The sequence below is a fragment of the Uloborus diversus genome, chromosome 6, assembly GCF_026930045.1.
Source record: "Uloborus diversus isolate 005 chromosome 6, Udiv.v.3.1, whole genome shotgun sequence".
Lineage (NCBI taxonomy): Eukaryota > Metazoa > Arthropoda > Arachnida > Araneae > Uloboridae > Uloborus > Uloborus diversus.
In genome coordinates this window covers 93,649,050-93,664,533 of record NC_072736.1, presented here as the reverse complement: position 1 = coordinate 93,664,533, position 15,484 = coordinate 93,649,050, and the positions used below count along the sequence as shown (strand labels likewise).

Here is a 15,484-nt window from a genome sequence, read left to right as displayed (position 1 = left end):
CTTTCCCATAGTACAACAGGATGTGTTCCATTGTCCCAAGGTACAGTAGGTTGTTGTACCTTGAGACAGCTTGGAACTTTTACTTTAAATGGCTAGCAATATTTTATTTTCAAACTTTCTGAATCAAAAAAAAAAATATATTGCAGATAAGTATGTTGGGGTATTTTAATGTGACTTTAAGATTTTAAATTGGATTCAAGTTATTGACGTTAAAATTTAAAACATGAAAAGTGTCTCAAGGTACAACACTCTCCCCTACAGTGGAACCTCGTTTATTCGGATTTCTTGATTATTCGAATCGAATTTTTTGTAGTTTTAAAAAAATTTCTAATAGATAACTTCAAATTATGATAGCACTTATGATTATTCACTTTTAGTTTTTAATTAAACGTACATCTCCTGCATACATTGTACAATAAATGATGTGAATCAAACAAACACCACTGCAACTGAACTATAAGGATACAACGTTAGATTTACCGAGACTTATTCAAACGGCACATATGTTTGAACCAGAAGATAGTGGACCAATTCCTTGTTATGAAATTATGTGAAAGAAAGTTTTGATATTGTTTAACGTCTTGTAAAAAATTCAATGTAATTTTGCTACAAAATCTGTTTTTCGTTTTCTTTTTTGTCTCAATGAACGATAAGTCTGCTTGTGCGTCTTATTTTTGAAGGTATGATTTTTTTCCTGAGGCACCCTCTCATTTTGTTTCTTTGAAAGTAAAAAAAATCACATACCTTAAGAAAAAAAAAGAATAATATTTAGAGGTTGCTGCCATTGCTCAAAAGATTTGTGAAATCTTACTTATCTTTCTTTTTGCATCGATTATTATCTTCTTTATTTATGTAACATTTTTGTCATTAATTTAATTGGTGATAAATTAGATTATTGACTTTGTATTTAATTTATATTTTATTCAATCATGTCAATTAATTGTAGCTACGATCAACTCTCAACAGCTTAAATAACTGTTAGTTTTACAACTTAAAGAAACTCAAATTTTTATTTAACATCTCAGAAAGAAAGAAAAGCAAAAGTTCCATTTCAGTAATCAAAAACAAAATTAGTGGAAACTATCATTATATTATTTACTTGACATTTCTCTTGCTGGTGATACTTTACACGAGATTTAAATTCCAGACGTGAAATTATTTCTGACTGAACGAAAACCGGATGAAAAGGCAAAATCAGTAACTAATGAATACCTCTTTAAAAAGGAGACAGAACTTGCATGAAAAGAAGAAATTTTGAAAGAAAGAAAATCATGAAGAATCTGAATCAATTTTCGTGAAATTGTAGTTGTTTTAGTCTCTGTATTAACTGAATGTGTACTTAGATTGATTCTGAAGAACAAAAATTTGCATTAAAATTTGTATCTAGATTTGGTCTTTAAATAGATTTGGTAAGTGAAAAGTTTTTTTCTCTTGCAAGAAGAAAATTTCAAAATTTCAACAGTTGCTTCAAGTATGTTTTTCTTTTTTTTTTTTGACATTTACTTATCAGAGGATGTTCTTTTCATTTGCTTTGAAGGCTATATCTCTGAGAAAACAAACTACAAATTGGTCTCCTTAATAAATAAACCTAAATGAACAACTCTTCCAATGAAACACTGAGCAGCAGATGTTGTAGAACTAAAAGGAAAGTAATAAAAATTGGAAGATTTTATTACTAACATTCAGCTTTTTCTCCATGAGGGTTTCAAGTTTAAGAAGAGATATCATGAAATAGTTTGGATGAATAGTAACAATAAAAAAAAAATGCTTGTATAACTCACATACTAGTAACTAAGGGGAAAAAATTTACAATATTGGTAAATGGGGGGTGTAGTTCGCGAATCGTAAACATATGATATGAATGGCGTAATCGAACTTTTGCATGCTTTTTGTTACAAATTATTACATAACATATCAATTATGAAATGCTTATTATTTTATTGTATGTATAGCAAATAAGTATTTAGGCTATGTTTTCAACTTAACCTACTCAATTTCATCTTAATTTCAAATATTACAATAGAAAATTATTTTTAAACCTTTTTCCCACAATGAATGCAATTTGAATCGCTGGTAGCAACCTCTAAATTTTGTTCAAATTCTCAAATTCCATGAAACTTTTATGTGTATGTTTTTTCATCAAAAGGAAGGAATTAAACGGGCGCCCATTAATAAATTCAATTTTTTTTTAAAGTGCATTATGCAGCCTACATGCTCATGCTTTGCTTATTTCATACTACCCGGTGGTTGTACTGAATGGTATTTATATCTTTAAGGAAAAATTTCCCTCATTATTTTAATAAATTCTAATAAATCGTTCAAGAAAGCAAATTTTTTATATTGCTCTAAATATATTGTAAAACTATTTTTAAAAAAATCGTTAAAAACTAGCGGTTTGCTGTTTTGCCGGTATCTCAACCCAACATAATAGTTAACTAAATTCAACTTTATTATTCTCGATGTAGTTATTGTTTAAAAGAAATTTGTTTGATACTCTAGAACAGGTCTCACATCTTATGAACTTCTGTCTTCGTTTTGTAATTTCAGAGAATTGAGTGAATTTTGAAAAGCAAGAGTATGTGTAAAAAAAAAAAAAAAAAAAAAAAAAAAACAGAACACATCTGAAAATGACTGAAAACAAATAATTGCAATATCTTTTTTGTTTTATTATGAAGTTATAGACACAGATTAGATTTTAATTTTTTTAAAAAAAAAGTAAGTTCTACGGAAAAACTGATAAGCTTGAGTGGATGAAAATACTACTGGTGAGAAAATGACAATATTCTTGTGTTTTTACTTATGATCGTTCGTCAAAATCACTTGGTTTTGTACGTTAGTATCCTTCAAGCCATTTCTTATATTTTTCATGAACTCATTGGTTCTTAAAGTTGGTACCCTTGACTGAATATTCCTTGAAAATTCTCACGAAAAACGTGTTTTGACATGGGAACTAGGGTAAATAAAGGTCATTTAAACCTGGTGAACAATTTTTTAATACTCACATTTTGCTTGACTTTGACTCGTTTCCTGAAAAGGATGCCGCCTCCTGTTTTAGAATGTAGGGGAATGTGGGGCAAAGTGAAATGGTTAAGGTGATTAAGGTTTTTCAAAATGAACAAATTGGAAATTTGTTTTGAAATTTACGGTATATAAAGAAAGAGCATTGTATTTTCTGATGAAACTTTAATTGAAACAATGTTATTTTAGGCGGTAAAATTGTGCCTTAAAAAAACGGGAAATTTTTCACTATTTTTTTATGGGGCAAAGTAAAAAAGGAAATATTTTTTGAATGAAATATTTTCTATTCGGCTGCGAAAAATAATTTTGAAGAAAGTAATGGACAAATAAAAGGATAATTTAGTAAATAAAAATATGATGAAGCAATAAACTAATAAATTTATTTATTCAATGATTAATACATGAGGAAAAATAAATGAATGAATAAAATAGTGAATGAATAAGAAAATAAGTAAAGAATGAATTAATAAGGGAATTATTAAATGAAGGAACGTAAATTAATTAGTTAATGAATGAATACATAAGCGTTTTATTGAATGATTAAATGAATAAACGAAATGAACTATTTCACTTCGCCTCATCCACTTTGCCCCCAGTGGCATAGCTACAGTGTTTGCCGCCCGGGCGGTTCCTCAACTTGTCGCCATTTCGTTGTGAAATAGCTAATACATTAAACTGTCAAGGGTTTTCAAATTAAAACTAAAGATTTATAGAAAAAAAAGACGCCATTTCTACATACTTACAAAAGAAAAAAATGGAAGGGTTGGGGGCACACTTGGAGAAAATTGTTAAATTTACGGAAAAAATTGCAATTTTAGGCAATTTTTATTAGAGTGAAGGAAAAGGTCAAGTTGGGTTTGCTCCTGATTTTTTTTCAAAGCTAAAGCTTCTTTTAGTGTTTCTTTATTGACGTTAGGGAATCGGTTGGCACCGCAAGGAAATGTTCCGAAATGAAAGTTTTAAAATGCTCTGAAAGAAAATCGTAAATGGTCAGATACTTAATTCGAAAATTTTCTCCTCTGAAATATGCAATTTAAGGCTATCATTTGCAACGCATTGCATGTGTATTCTAATGCAGTTGTAGTCGTTAGAGGAGAGAGGGGTGTTGAAGTTTCGTACTGAAGTATCTTTGGTGATTTACTGGAATAGGGAGAGTTCGGCTTCTTTCTTTGAGATTTGTTCAGCACCAAAGTCTTAAAAACGCAATTCTAGGCTATCTTTAGTGACGTTAAAGGGTTCCCTAATGGCACCAAAAATGTTGTGAACCTAGGCGGTTCGCTCATGGAAAATTTCCGTACCTGACGCCCGACTTTTGGCTTTGTTTCTTATTGATAATGTTAGGAGCAAAAGGGGGGGCAGAGGGAGGTTCCCTCCCAAAATTTTTCTTATAGTTGAAGTTCATTTTAGGCTATCTTTGCGAAAGAAGGATTAGCGAGCTCTCCCACTTCCTAATTTTTAAAAGCAAAACTTTAAGCTGTCTTTAAGTACGTAAGGAAAAGTTCTGAGGAGTTCGGCTTTCCTTTCTCGGTAGTTTTTTCAAAATTGAAGTTCCCAAAACGCAGTTCTAATCTGTGGAGACGTTAGATAAGGGGGGGGGATGGCGGTTTAGAAGGTCTCTCTCTCTCGGTAAAGTTACGAAACTGAAGACCTAAAATCGTATGTTAAGCTACCTTTGATCACGTTAAGAGAAGAAGGATAATCAAGGTTCAAATGCTGTTTTCACAAATTGATTGAAGAACCGAAGCTTTAAAAACGTAATTTCAGGCTATATGTTGAGACTTTAGAAGAGAGGTAGGAGTTTTTTTTCCAAGAAAGTTTTCAGAATTAAAGGCCTAAATATGTACTCTTTGGCTGATATGCTTGCTACGTTAGAGAAAAAGACAAGGTTCCGTGTTCTACACAAAAATTTTTAAACATTGAGGTCTAAAACCGTATTTCTAAGCTATTTTTTGTGATATCAGGAAAAGAGATGAAATATTTGAGAGCTATTCCTCCTAAAAACATTTGAAGCAATCTTTCACGCTTTTTGACTACAGAGTGGAGGTGGGAGAGGTTTCCAACTAGAATTAATGAAAACTGAATATGCTAAAACGCAATTTTAGACTATGTATGGCCAAGTAGAGGGTTCAAACCAAATGATGAAAAATGAAATTTGCTTACCTTTCGTAAGGAATAGACTAACCTGTGATCGAAAGTAATCGGATATATTTTCTACTCTCAAATACGAAAAAACAGAAATCCTTTTTACTTCTTTTGAAATAGAGAACTCTTGTATTGAAGGAGAAATCAAAGCAAACTATGAAACATATAAAGGCACCCCTCTGATGAGAAATAAATTGTTCGTGCACCATTCTTCATCTCTCACTCCCTTTCTTACTCTTGTCACGTCCCCTCAGAAAAAAAAACAAGGAATTGTACTGGTATGCTATCAAAAAAGACTTTTGAAAGTTTTTGAAAGAAAGCAAACAGTTTTGTATAAAAATAATTTTAATCTGGTTGTGGTAGTGACACAAAAGTCTTACAATTCGAAGATTTTCTTTTTGACTGCAGTAACAGATTAAGATCATAATTTACTTGTTCGAAAAATATGTTTTTTTTCACATCAAAAGGGTTAATTTGCCGCCCCTCGAAAAGTGCCGCCCGGAGTGGACCGCCCCCTCCGTCCCACCCTAGCTACGCCACTGTTTGCCCCGCATGCACTTGACCAATTGTAAAAAATATTAACAATACAAAAAGACAAAATATTAACTAAATAAATACTACACCGAATATTAGAAAGTCCCAATTAATATTTAAAATGTAATAACCAGAACTTTATTACTTGATAATACCGCAATTATTTTTGACTTACAACAAAATATTTCGATTTTAGTTTCAAATTTCGAAAATTGCTTGTATTATCATATGCAATGATTTTCAGAGGGAATCTTTTCTTGACTGGAATAGACTACATATGTTACAACATAATTAAAATATCACTAGGTTAGAGGCACTAAAAGTGGAGTAAATATTTTCTTCGCTATTTCACTTTACCCCACATTCCCAGACTAAAGACACACGTGGTGGTTTCAACTTTTCATCCGTAAACTATGGTTTCTGTGTAGAGATATAGCAAGGTTTGTTTGTTTTTTTCTGAACTAGTGGAAATGTTCCTTGACACATTTAGAGAAATAATTTTCATTTCGGAGCAGTAAAATATGCGAAAACCCTGAAAGCTGCAACAGTAATCAAAGTAAACTGTCTTTCTGGGAACGAAGTAGAAGATGGCATGTTGGAAGAAATGTGTACTTTTCGCAGTTTTAGCAAGTATAATATCTGAATTTTTTAAATTAAGAAATAACAAAACGTTCAAACGCAATATTTTGAAAGTTTTAACTGTGTTTTTTTTAAATTCCAATTACGCTAAATGCTTAGTAAAAATGCCAACTTTGAAAATAGGTAACAGTAAATAACCAACGTTTTGAGCACAATGAGTGAATGTTTTAGGTGCATCTTCGATTTTCACTGCCGGAAATGCGCTAGTAGAGGTGTTGAAAAGGTTTCTGGTTGTATCTTGATTCAGTTGCAGAAAGTATGCTTACCGCCGAATATGCAAGAATTTTTGAAAGAAGGAATAAAACTACTGCTCTGCCAGAAAAATAGAAAGGGTTTAAAACATAAATTTATTTTCCTTGATGGTGTTTTGAAGTGGGTGGCATTTACACAATAACAATAATGGCGATAAGATTAAAATTATCTTGTTAAAATGTTTTTTTAATAGGATTTTCCGTGACAATCAGGTCAAGTATAATAAAAGTGCTTAAAGATGACTTATATTTAAAAATGAAGCACTTTTTTCCTCTTCTTTTTAAATGAATTTTCTTTTTTGTTCAGGACTTTGTAATCACTCTGTATTATCGAATTCCATAAAAGGAGGACTTTCTTAGTGTCAACCCACATGCATTGTAAAAATTGCTACACAAAAAACTAAATATATATAACAAACAGATAGGTGTGAATGTTTTGATGATAAAGTATAATTGCATTTTATATATTTATCACTGAAGAAATTACTTTATTTTTAGCTCCACGCATCCCCCACCACCTCTAAAAGCAAACAAGATAAATATAAATAATGTTGTGTTAGATAATAACGAAAACTCTAGCAATCTATACTAAACACAGAATAATTTTACGTTAAAATCACCCAATGTGATTCACAGTTAATACTTTACAAAGACATTCATTGAGTATCTATTGATTTTGTCATCTGTTTGATTTCCTTTTCTATGGAGTAATAAACTTGTATTTAACAAATTATCAGAAAGGTTCAACATATCTTTCAAATAGGAATGAGATGATAAAATGTAGTTCGAGAAAATTTATTGTTGGAGTAGTTTGCAATAAACCGAAATTCTTCTATTTCTCTACATTTTATTTTTTGAGATGCGTTTCTAAACAAAAATGGAATTTAGCTTGAATTGATGTGTCTTATATCCAGAAGAAATGATAGTAATACGTACATTTCTACTGAGCATAAAGTAGGGGTATGTGTGGCAAAGCGAAATAAATTTGATTTTAGCGCGACCTATCTAGTAATATTTTCACTATGTTGTAACACATGTAGTTTATTCCAGTGAAGAAAAATTTTCCTCCAAAAATAAAAAAAAATGATAATACAAGCAATTTTCAAAAATTGATACTCCTATTGTAATATTTTGTTGCAAATCCAAAATTATTTTTGTAAATATTAAATGATAAAGCTCTTTCTATTAACATTTTTAACTATACATTAGGACCTACTAATATTAGGTGCAGTATTTATTTGTTTAATTTTAAGATTATTTGTATTTTAAATGCTTTGTACAGTTATTCAAGTGCATGCAGAGCAAAGTGAAGTAGTTAATTTCATTTACTTATTCAATCCTATTTCAAATCACTCGTGTATTCATTAATTAACTTTACCAATTTCATTCCTTCATTTAATAATTCCTTTATTAATTAATTCTTTCACTTATATTCTTACTCATTCACTAATTTATTAACTGATTAATTTTTCTGATTAAATAACTTATTTATTTATTTATCCATTGTTTCATCTCATTTTCATTCATTCATTGTTTTATTTACATATTTATTTGATCTAAAATATCTTTAATAATAGAATAGAAAATACTTCTTTAGAGAAATATTTTCATTTTCACTTTGCCCTACTGAAAAAAGAAGTGAAAATTTTCCATTTTTTTTGGAGGCACAAATTTATTGTCAAAAATAATGTCTCAATGCAAGTGTTATTATAAAATATATTGCTCTTTCTTTGTGTACCGTAATTTGCTGAAAAATTTTCAAATTCTTCGTTTTGAAAAGTTATTGTAACGTTATATTGTAAAGTTATTGTAACTATTTCACTTTGCTCCACATTCTCCTACTAGAAAGGTATTTTCCACGTGAATACAGCGTAATGGAAAATAGTATTTTTCTAATTATGACTAGATGAAACGAAGTGAAAGGGAGTTATTTCATTTACGTTTTGAAACTTTTAAATTTCATTTGATTATAGAACGGTTAACCAATCAGAATTTCCTTATAAACATTTTCTTGCTGCATTTTTAGTTTATCAAAAATTAAATAATATACTTAATTAAAACTATGACTATGTTATATGGTACGCAAAATAAATGTTCTTCTGAAACGCAAAAGTTAGATCTTTAGTTATCAATTTAAAATGAGAAAAAATTAAGCAAATTTTAAAACTTTTTTGGGCATCAATCAATTTGTTGAGATTCTTCGATAGAAACAAAAGTACTGTTCTTCAAACCGTCGTATAGTATTTCAAATTCTGTGACATTGAAACCTCCATGGAACAGGGGAATAAGGGGCGAAGGGAATTATTTAAGATACTTTAAAACATTAAAAATGACCAACTTGACAATTTATTTTGAGAATTACAGTACCTAGAGAAGGAACAATTTATTCTACAATAAAACTTTTACTGTAGTTTTGTTTCGAATTTATAACAGTAAATTTGTACCTTCAAATAAAAATAGGAAAACTATCACTTTGTCTAATTCAAAGTTATAATCAAAATGTTTCTGTAATGAGAGATTGTTCTACTTATTCATTAAAAACATTTTCTTCAAATGAATAAACTAATAAATGAATGATTGAAAAAATCTTAAGAGTACCAAAAATTTTTAATGTGTTATTTAAACAACTACTTGATCTGTAAAGTCTTTCTGATTCCCCCGTTTCCCCGTCCAATAACTTTGGAAGGAACTATTTTTTAACAGGAATCAGCAACATGTTTGACAATATGGTTGAAATATTGACATGTAGGGGGCGTTGCAAAACTAAGTAAAATGTTTGACCACTTAACTTTGCCCCACAGTCTTCTCCGTTTTACTTGCCACAGTATCACTGTCTAAACAACACTGTAAAAATACTGAACTTCTTAATTAAAGGACCTCAAACCCAAAAATGCTACTTTAGAATACAGGGGTTTGGAGCGAGGAAATGGCAAAAGGATTTTTAGTCATTATTATTCAATAAAAAATTGAACATTATTGGTTAAAAATTTTGAAGTTCGGAAAGATATGTGACAATCGAAAGAACTTGGTAAGAAAGTATCATTTAATGTCGCAAAGCAATAAAAGACAAATAAAAATAAAGATGAATAAAAATAAAAAACTGAATAGTTTATGAGTTATCTTCCCATCCACCGTTTCCCAGATAATTTTCGTCGTATCATCCCAACACAGATAAGAATCTCTCTTTATTCTCTGAAAATTACACCGAGACACTGACGATGCTTTTAGCCTAAGAAAAAGCGACACAGTGACATGTTTTGAATAAGGAATCAAAAGAATTTACCTCCTACTTGAGGAAAGTGAGGCTCCGCAAAAATAAGGATAAAACATTCTCCCCGGAAATCTCAAACCTCTTTCTCAGCTCATAACAATTCTGAGTCGAGCGCACAGCTCAAAGAAAAGCTGATGGTCACTGTGTCCAAGGTCGGACAAATGAGTTTGAGAGGGAGGGCGGGAGGAAGGGGTTATCGGTCACGTGACTTCCTTGTCCGGTCTCCGCGACACCAAGGCAATCCACATGGAACATACACTTTTTCAAGATATCTCCAGGAATGAGCTTGTATGAATTATTAGCCGCGAAATAGGTCAAGGGGGGACGAGTGGATAAACTGTAGCATTTTCTGGGACCAACGTTTCCGAGAGTCTGGTGAAAACCGCGAAATTCATTTGCTAGTTTGCTCTGATTTCCAGCATTCACGCAAAAATACATCTTTTGGAAAACTCACTCAAAAAGTACACAACAAGTGTAAATATTTAAAGTAGATTTATTTGAAACAGAAATTAGGAATTAGCGAGAAATTATCTTTGAACTAAGCACGTCTGTTTTCCAATTCTCTGTTGTCAATTTTCTTACATGATGTCTCACAGTTTGACACTGTTGCAGAGAGTCTCACACGGTTTATTTTAAGTGTTATTTTTCGCGGCAAAAATTATTTTAAAAACAAAACGTCTTTGATAATAACTGTATTCCTTGTTCGCCAAGTAGTCCATCGCGATACAAAAACGAGTAGGGGAAAAAAACAATGTGAATAATAATATTAATAGTTCAAATACATTTGTTGCTTCGGAAAACATGGATAAATACTTAACTCCTGACTTATTTTCATAAAATTTCTGACATGCATATAAGTTAAGTACAAAAAATATTAAATCTCAGAAATTAATTAAAAGTCAAAAAGTGAAAAATACGCTATTGAAAGCAAAGTAATAAATGAAAGAGAACGAATCAAAAATGCAAGTATAAATACAAGTGAATGATATACGTTAACATTTCATTCTTTCTTCAAAACCAAAAATGTGTATTGAAAGATTTTATATCAGAGAATTAAAAAATACGTGGTAGGAGTCCCCTTAAATGTTAAAATAAGAAAATAGAATTGACACTGGCCTTAAACTAATAGTTTTGGGTGGTTAGCGTCATCTCACTCGCTACGCCGAACTAACATAGGGAAAAAAGGGGCACATGTGAACTTTTTTTTTTAAATTTCTTTATTTTTCAAAAAATATTATCAATTTCTCAACGCAAAAGTGTCCCTATAATTGAATGCACTTTTCTTTGTGTCATGGTTTTTTTTTTTTTTTTTTTTGTATTTTTTAAAACTATATTTCTTTATTTTATGGTATTTTTAAAAAATTTCTGCAGTTGTTCACATGTGCTTCTAGAGGGAGCACATGTAAACAGGTCTAAGGCTCTTTAGGAACACGGGTAAAAATGCAGGAGAATCATCATATTTTAAAGGAAAATTCTTCCATATGAAACAAATACCTAAATAACAAATACGTTGAAGGGTTTGTAAGCTATATTGCGTCAGTTTCAATTGTACATTTATTGTTTCACTAAGAATATATTTTTCTCGAATACATAACTGCGCACTGTCAAAGTCTTAAGTCTCGTAGCCTGTTCTGATCACTGAATAGACTGGACAAAAACTTATATGACCACATAATACAATGAACGTTTTTATGTAAAGGGTTACTCTATATACAGGGTGTTCCATTTTAACCTGCAAGACTTTTATTTTCGCAACCGTTAGTGCTAGGTGTATACTTCCAATTGCAAAAATGTTCAAAATCAGATGCAGAGTTAAGATATTGAAAGTTTGAAGCAAAAAATAAAAATGAGTCAAAAAATACAAAATTTAACTTTTTATACGGGCTCCAGATCCCCTAACTTATATTTAGGGAAGTAATTTCCATTTAAAGATATTACTAACACAAAATTCTTGACATTTGTGCGACCAAAACTAAGGATGATATTCCAGTTTAAAGGTTTAAGTGACCATACAAAAGATGAGATTGGAACTTACCGCCTTTTTAGAAGAATTACAGGTCGTCAAAGTAGGAAAAGCAAGGTATGTATTTTCAATTACTATTCAAAAATAAATGCAAATGTTATGCCGTGGTACGCAAAAACACACGACAAAACTTTGAACAATTTGAAAAACCACACTCTATGCACAAGTATAATTTTAAACACATGTTAACTGCTATATTTTCCCCCAAAAGACGTTATTGTCGGCGATTGAAAAGCGGTGTAAGTCACAAAACGCTGCGTTTCATATCTCGGTGAGTATTGGTCGTACTAATTTAGAACTTTTTGTGTTGTAATTCTTTTTCAATGGATCTTATTTCCCTAAATATAAGTTAGGGGACCTGAAGCCCGTATAGAAAGTTAAATTTTGTATTTTTTGACTCATTTTTATTTTTGCTTCTAACTTTCAATATCTTAACACTGCATTTGATTTTGAACATTTTTACAATTGAAAGTATACATCTAGGACCAACGGTTGTGAAAATAAAGGTCTTGCAGGTTAAAACGGAACACCCTGTATATTTAGATTTTAATCTTCATACATTGTTTGACAATGCATTTTAAAATGATTATTAACTTCAGATTTTAATTAAATAAAAATATTTTGTGTCTTTTTATTTCCTGTAAGTATTACGTAAAACTAAATTATGGATCAAATATTTAGTAACAAAAAATTTAAAAAATAAAAATATTCAACATTCATTTATGTTCATTAATATTAATAATAATTGATAAAAAATTTACAAACTGATTATGAGAAAATAATAATTATAAATATTTACACATTTTTTAACATTTACAATATCCTACACTAATATTAATATTTTTAGAGAGCGACTTACGGGAACTGTTCACTTGTGCGCCTCACAAGTGCCCCATCGTCTACTTTAGAGCGAATTCGCAAAAACAAAGAATTTTAATTTAATGAAAAAAAATTAAACACTGTCATAAATTTACTTGAATGTTGATACAATGGTTCGTAATAGTTAGATTTAGATAAGCAGTTAGTTTTAAAAATGTTATCACGTGAAGAAGATAGTGATAAAATTGTTCCACACGTGCGAAAACAAAGAAGTTGTTACCACAGAAACATAAAATGGCTCATTGCTCTAAATGTTTGTCCAAGAGGTACAACTAGTACTGTCCTTAAGTGAAATTTTTCCAGTTTTTTTGCATGAAGGGATCTTAGTAAAACATTCCATGTTCACATGTGCCCCGTGCACACATGAGCCCCATTTTCTCCTATATCTCAAAGCACATACGTAGAAATCCTTTGTAATACTATTTTAAAAGTGAATTTTTGAGTCTTATAAACTACTTCGGTCTTTAAACCACACGTTAAGTTTATGATAAGAATCTTTTTAATTTATGCTCATACATTTTTCCATTCATCAAACTCATGAAGCTAGAATGTATTTAGTATTATAGGAATCTTTTCAAAAGTTTAGTTTTATTGCTTCTAATTAGTCTATTTCCCCACAAAAATAAAAACGGAATAAAACTATGAAAGAGGGCTTTATGTTTTGTAAAAGTATCACTGTAAACGAAAAATTTAAAAAAGAAAATAATTGAAGATATTTTATAAGATAAATAAATAAAGGTATTGGGAATAATTATCATATATGGGAGGTAAAGAAATGCTTGTCTGCCAGGCTGTACAACTTCCCCCTTCCGGCTCAATAACTTTGGAAAGCATTGTCCCATTATAAAAGAAAATACTTTTGTTGAAAAGATCTCGTCAAGATATCTCATTTCCATTTCCATTTAGTTTTGAACATTTTAACAAATCGAACATAAGTTCCTATACGAGAACATTTAAGACGCGAATGCATACAAAAAAAAAAAAAAACAGTAGATTTACTTTAGACAAACTTATTTGAAAACAGCTCTTGACGAAGAGCTAGAACAAAAAATCTTTTGCTGATTTAATGGTTTAAAGTATTTTTTGGAGCAATTTTTTCAGCCTTCATGCCAAAGTGAAAAAATCAAACCGTTTTAAAGATGAAACAAACAACACTAAAAACTATTTTTTAGCTTAAAAAATGAAAATGATGCTTAGATTCTGAATGTATCTTTAGTGCTTCGTTTGAAGAAATAAACAAACGTTGAAAAAAAAAATTAAAACGCAGTTTCTCGTAGGCTTAACATGGTCGAAATTTTTATATTGATTTACCAAATCAAAATGAAAAGAATTCAATGCGCAAGTGACCCGAAAACGATGTTTTTTTTTTAATGTAACGGCTTAATGATGCGTGCTTTTATTTTCGCAATAAATTTTAAAATTATGTGACTTCTGTTCATGACTACGATTAAAAAGTAAGAGCAAAAATTATTTAGGAATAAAATTTTATTGCACTTTTTTTTTGGGGGGGGGGGGTGCAGGAGGAGAACCAACGATTGAAAAGTTCGAAAAATCTTTGAGGCAAAATACATTTTTTTACTTTATTTATTTTTGACTTAGTTTTATTCTTTACGATATTTTATTAAGCCACCTTTCATGTCTTTATTCATTATATTAAAAAAAAATAAAAAAAATCGGAAAAGTAGGTTGAAAAGAAGTTGATCCAAAACACGTATTTTTTATCTCATATCCTTTCTCGCCTACTTTCCCGCAAGGGCGACCGTATAAGAAGGCAAGTGGGGGCTTAAGCCCCCCCCCCTTACAAATCGAAACTTCTTCGCTTTTAGTACTTTTTTCTTTGCAAAAATGTAAAAACATTTCTTCTCCAGCCATTAATGAATAATTTATCAAAAATGTCAAATTTTAATCACTCTAATCTGTACTGAAATCGGTTTCTATGGGGAAAATATCCTGATAAACCATGGGGGAAATATTTGAGCCCTCCCCCCTTAAACGTTAACATATGGGCACCCATGCTTTCCTTTAAAAATAAAAGAAAGAAGAAAATGCATGAAAGAAGGCTTAATGCATCTTAAAAACATCGCTAAAAATAAAAGAAAAATTAAAAGGCAAATAGATTCTGAGCTTAAAGGTATAGATTTGTTTCAATCAAACTTTTTTTGGAAAAAGCTCTTGACGAAGAACGTATATAGAAAATATCTTTTTTTTATTTAAACAATTTTTCTTTCAGTTTTGAAAAGTTAAAAAACCCCAAGATAAGCGCTAATGGGGAAACTTAATGTCAGTATAGATTCCAAACCTCAAGGCAGATTTGCTTCTAGAAAACTTTGTTGGAAATAGCGGTTGATGTTCAGCTCCCGACCTAGACTCCTAAAAATTCAATGCCGTCGGCTCTGACTCCGTTTCCTATATAATAGAATCAGTATGACTCGAATTTCACGACACTGACTCTGACTGCGAAGATTCGGCAGAACTGGAGGGAAAATGACCGACTCTGATTTTTATTTTTTATTTTTGTTGATAAAATGCATGCAATTTGACAAGCATTTTTTTTTTCTTTTTGAAGGTGATTAATCAATTTTCCATGGAGAAAAATAAATAAGCTGCATTGTTTAAAAGGTGCTACTGTTTTATTTGTTCGTTTATTTGTATTTTATGTATATATTTCTTCTGATGAGCGAGGCATATCTTGTTTCCAGAAATGAACTTCAAACAACGAAAATGTAT

General features: G+C 30.6%; 1 protein-coding gene across 1 annotated transcript in view; it reads right to left on the bottom strand.

Annotated features, from left to right (window-relative positions):
- LOC129224734 (patched domain-containing protein 3-like) overlaps window positions 1-9,986 on the bottom strand; it is a 129,461-nt gene extending 119,475 nt beyond the window's left edge. The window contains exon 1 of the mRNA XM_054859282.1: window positions 9,868-9,986. The gene's annotated coding sequence lies outside the window, so the exon portion shown is untranslated. The remainder of the gene's footprint in view (window positions 1-9,867) is intronic.
- Between the last annotated feature and the right edge of the window lie 5,498 nt (window positions 9,987-15,484).